The sequence below is a fragment of the Heliangelus exortis genome, chromosome 6 (assembly GCF_036169615.1).
Source record: "Heliangelus exortis chromosome 6, bHelExo1.hap1, whole genome shotgun sequence".
Lineage (NCBI taxonomy): Eukaryota > Metazoa > Chordata > Aves > Apodiformes > Trochilidae > Heliangelus > Heliangelus exortis.
In genome coordinates this window covers 32,513,582-32,518,883 of record NC_092427.1, presented here as the reverse complement: position 1 = coordinate 32,518,883, position 5,302 = coordinate 32,513,582, and the positions used below count along the sequence as shown (strand labels likewise).

At 42.2% G+C, this 5,302-nt stretch overlaps 1 long non-coding RNA gene across 1 annotated transcript; it reads right to left on the bottom strand.

Annotated features, from left to right (window-relative positions):
* Positions 1-1,290: 1,290 nt before the first annotated feature.
* On the bottom strand, positions 1,291-4,947 carry LOC139797821 (uncharacterized). The gene is made up of 2 exons (XR_011726587.1): positions 4,872-4,947; positions 1,291-3,736 (listed from the first exon to the last, which is right to left on the bottom strand). It is a non-coding gene; the product is annotated as an uncharacterized lncRNA (long non-coding RNA).
* Between the last annotated feature and the right edge of the window lie 355 nt (positions 4,948-5,302).

Sequence of the window (5,302 nt, the reverse complement as noted above, 5' to 3'; positions counted from 1 at the left end):
TGCCTGACCCTTCCAGCCTACTCAATGTGTCCATCCCAGAGCTGCAGTGAATAAACAGGGTGGAAGATGACACAGAGGGAATTTTGACCAAGGACACGTGTATCTCTTGATGCTTTCGAAGGGTGCTGGCATTAGTCCAGAAGGAGGATCTGAAGCCTTGGAGGGGCTGAGAGAGAGCCATTTTTAACCACTGTATGAGAGTTACTGTCAAATAATCTCTCATGGCTCTCCCCAGGGAGGGCTGAGCCCCAGAGCTGCTGTGTGCGTGTGCACGCGCAGGCATGAACAGAGCACACTGCAAAGTGTCGACTGCTTTTGAACGTGGTTTAAGGCCATTCTGGGGATTTCCCAGCTCTGAAAAATAAACTTAATTTCCCTCTGTGGGGTGGGAAAATTCAGCAGGGGGTTTGCTCAGGACACTGAACAGAGCAGTTCTGAGGTGGAGGCAGAGCCTGCTGCCATCAACAGCTGTGCTGGGTCCAGCTGCAGCAAGGTATTTAGGCACACAGAGAGCACTTGGGATCCTGACTTTTGTGGCATTCACCTCTGTGCATCTGGTCCTGACAGAGCTGGAGTCAGGCCTGTCTGCTATTTGTGCAGTAACAGCCCCCAAATCTCATGGTAAGGTTAAGGAAGGAAGGAAGGGTGGCGGAAGGTCACCGTACATGGGTTAAGTTGGAAGTCCAAGAGCTTTTACTGACAGGGCAGATGGCAAGGACAAGCTTGCCAGACCTCTGCCCACTCCTAACAGAAGAGAAAATATGCTTTTCAAATCAGAAATCCTCCAGATTTACAGTGAAAAAAAGCAGAAACAGAAAATATGTGGGGAGGGAGGGAGAGAGGGAAAGTGTGTCCCAGCTCTGTGAGAGATAATTTCCCAGAAAGGATAAAAAAAAAAACAAAACACACACACAAAAAAAAGAAAAAGAAAACCTGAAAACATGAAAAATCTTTGGCACCAGCTCTAGCAGTCCAGTTCATTGGTTAAATTCTGAAAAGAATTTCACTTGGTTTGCAGAGTGAAGAGATAATTGGAGAGGCTTTGAAGAGAAGGGTGAGTCCCAGTTCATGCACTTTTCTGCAGTACCCTGGGACTGCGAGATCTCCATCCAGCTCTGTCACCAGTGCTCTGTGTGACCTTAGGCAAGGAATTTAAATCACTTACACCACAAGATTCATAGATGCAACAGGTGATAACAAGATGAAAAAATATTTTGGTTTATAAGCTAAGGTTAAAAATCTACATTAAAAATATGTAGACTGGGATTAATGTGAAATGTTTCCAGTAAAGAATCAGCAACAAAAAGCAGTTTGTTTTATTGGGAGGTCAAATATAAATATTCCATCCAGTCCAAAATAAGCCTTTTTGTTTAATTTTCACAGTTTGGAAAAAGGTGGGGAGGAGAGAAAGTATTATCTTGATTTAAGAAAAGTTAAATATAGAAACATCTGTATAACATTTCAAAACAAAGCAAAAATAGTTTTTGAGATGTCAGATCAATTTATTTTTTTTACCTAAGAAATTCAACATGAGTGATGTTAGTTGAAATTAATAGGCATTTTTGGAGGAAATTAATGAAAAAGTACATATATTGGGAAAAATCAATCAATGAAACAAACGAACAGCACCTCTCAGCCATTCAGGATTCTGAGGAAGGTAAAGTCAGACATATGCAATCCTCGGAAACTATGTGACGAGATGCCAGATAAATGTCAGAAAGACAGGATTTGATTGTCAGGGGCCTGTTCTCACAGAAAATAAAAAGCTCCAGTTTCTGTACAGTTATGTACAGACAAGACATGTGTTTTCACTGCATGGCACCAAGCCTGAAGTATACTTTTTGCTCCAGATTTACAAGGAAAACTTGGCATGAGGATGACCCCCACAGCAAGAAGTGGGCAGACTTAATACAGATGCATAGAATATCCTCTCAAATTCAAAAAATTTAGTGTCGGGCATAGTTTGTTTTGCTTTGACCTGTCTACGCTCCATAGGTGCATTCTGAGCTTGGGCTTTTAGTTGATACCACATGGATTTATGAAGGAAAAATCTTCATGCCCTTCCACCTATGCCTGAGATTTTGTCACAGTGGAGTTTTTTTACAACTGTGGTCTGCAAGAGGTGAGACTGAGCTGGAAAAGGAGAGGATTCGCTCCCTGTGATTGTAGCAGCTGTCCAGATCTGTCCAACTTTGGGTCTTTTTTCACATGCATTGTGTCTCTGCCAAGGCTGCAGGAGCAGGAGAGTGGAGATACTTTTTTATCCCAGTCCTGTTCAGGACAGTGGGAATTCAGAGAGGTGGGGAGTAATTCTGCTTCTCAGCAGCTCCCACCTGCCTGTGCAGCATTTGTAGCCATTCAGAGTGGTCACCAGGCTCAGAAAGTGTCAGAAATTGAGTTTTTGAACTTCTCTCCTCTGGTTCTCTCTCCTACTTTCGATGATGAGTTCTTCAGGGGCATGTTCCAGTGAAGTTAACCAGATCAGATGCCCATGACCAGTAGCACCTCAAGGAGGCCCTGAGGGCTTTTCTCTCTCTCAGACTGGCATCTTCCAGACATTCTTTAGAGTGTTTGCACCACCAGCCTTCGTGTTTGTGGACCTCCACTGGCAGGCAGCCCATTCACCATCTTTCATGAGTGGTAACATAACCAACACAGAGAATTAATGTTGCTCATTTAAAGAGGAGGCTGGCAGTTAGTACCAGGAACAGCTGTGACCCTTTCAAGATTTAATCGAGGTCTACAAACAAGCCAGAGGAAGAGACAACAGGCTTCAAGTGACAAGCTGACTAGTCTGACATTTTCCTTCTGTATTCCCAAGGAAGACTCTCCCCTCAGGGAAAGCAGACAGTACAGTTATGCAGTGATAGAGATATCAATTGCAACCATAAAATGGAAGACTCCCTGTTTGGGCAGATCTCTAGGTGATCTTCCTTGTGAATGTCACACAAACCAATGCTGCAGAGAGCTGTGTCCTTTGAGAGTTAAAAACATCAAGCATGTCTCACTGAGGACAAAAATTCTACTTTAATTTTTGTTCCAAACATCCCTAATTGTAGCATGGCTCTGTCTTGGCATATGGAGTTTTCAAGGACTGCATAAAAAATTTGCTTGTGTGCATTCAAGGTGACCACGGGTGTGAAGTATCACACACATAAGCACGTATCTATGTATGTGTATATATATACATACATATGTACACATATATATATATACACACTGCAACTGTGATGAGCTGAAAAATCAGGCCCTCAATATTTATAACTTTGGCTCATATCCCAAGCAAAGCAGCCCTATTGCAGAAGCTCTATTTGTGGCAATGGGATCTACACACTCCATTTTAGTTCTAATCCTAGGCAAGCTGGCAGACATAAGGTTTTATAGGAAGCAGAACAACTAATCCATGCTGAAGTGCAATGCAGAAAGTTTCCTAAGTATAGCATCCCCTCAGAAATATGAGGACTCAAATTAACCCCCTAAATTTTTTTATCAAAGTCAGCCAAGCTTGGGGATGGTAAATTGATTATGTGGCCAACCCCAGCAGCCCAGGCTCTCAGAGCAGATGGAGTATTATAGGAAAGAGTTCTGAGGGAAGTGTAGAAAAAGTCTGAATTTGCAAAACTGCTGACATTGGAAACTGCCCTGAGCTCAATGTCTGAGCATAGTTCTGCTGTGTCCACAGATTTCATACCATCATTTGTGAAGACTTGGGTCTTGCTTGGAGACTCTGATTCAGCTGTGAAGAACAGAAAGATCAGTTGCTGCCTAAAGCAGACCCTTGGGTTTTCCCTGAATGTGAATAACTATGACCCCAAAATGTTGTTTGATTCCCCTTGGCATTATTGCCCAGTGTGGAATGTACTCTTTTCCCCCTGATATTCTCATCCAAAACCATGGCTATGTCCAGCTCCTCTCTAGTTCCTGGGCTGCATTAAACAATCAAAGAGAGGTTTCATTCTGCTTTGTGAGTGCTGGCTCAGGGCCAACTGTAGAGTGGAGGTCTGGTTACAGACTTTCTTAAAACACAAAAGTGTGTCCAGGTCCAGGCTTTATGTTTGGACACATCTCTCCCAGTCAAGGAGAAATTTCCAGTGGTTTGGATGCTGAGTCAGCAGAAACATTGGGAATTAGCAAAGGCTTTTTTTGTTTTCTTTCCCCTTTGAACCTTGAAACTGGCTCAAATTTTTTTTTTTTTTTGTTTGTTTTCAGCTTTGGACAGTGGTTTGTATGGCCTCTCAGCTGAGATCTGTAACAGGAGATTGCCAGCTGTGCTGGGAGTTTTCTGTGACCCTGACAATTGGCCCAGAAAGGAGGGAGCTGAGACCCATTGTGCTCATTTCATGTGAGATCCTGGAGGGGCTTACAACCAAAGGTCCTTCTTACCAAAGTGCAACTCACAGAATCAAAACAGCAAAGATAAGAGAGGAACACAATGAAAATACCTAATATAGAGGAGGTCTTGGATAATATTTTCTGCTGAACAACCAGTAGTTTGTGGGATCTGGGGATTTTTTTTTTCCCTTTAATGAATAGTCCTGGGAGAATGAACTTTATCTAGAGAAAAATTTACTGATAATGAAAACCACAGAATTCAGCACACAAACTCAACCTTATGAATCCTAAAGTAGGAACAGGTTCACCACCTTCTCTCATCCTGATGTCCATGAAGTAAAGAGGAAAGACTTTGCAGAAGTTGCACCTGAAAGCTCAGTCTTTTTCACTACTGATGGCTGCCACTGGAAACTCTGCTTCTACAGCATTGATTTAATACTGAAGGCCTGGCCCAGGCAATAGCTATGTACTGATAAATATGCCCACTTATCCTGTGACTTTTCTGTCTCATTGAAGACTCACAGTTGTCCCAAACTCACCTGAATAAGAGTGGTGTAGTTCGAAAGCTAGGGAGAAGACACTTCAGACAATTAAGGGTTTGACCTAGGGACTATAAAGAAACAAACAAACAAAGAAAAAACAATAAAAAAACCTGTCAAATATAGTATGTAGAAAAGTCTTCTTGCACAAATTTATAAATGATCCCACACAAAACCCACTCATCTCCCTGTCCCTGAGACCTGAGCATCTAAACATCTAGAAAAACTGGTTGTAATATCTTCTGAACCAAGGTAATCAGATGAAAAAGGGATAAAATCATAGGTCCCTTCTACATTCTTGTTGTCCTGTTTTTTTCTTTATGTTTTCTTATGTGGGACTTTTCAAGAGAAATTGGTGTCTCAAGCATCCTGAAAACAGAGGAGTAGTTGGGGCAAAAACCATGGTGAAGAATTTCCAGAGTCTCTAGTGG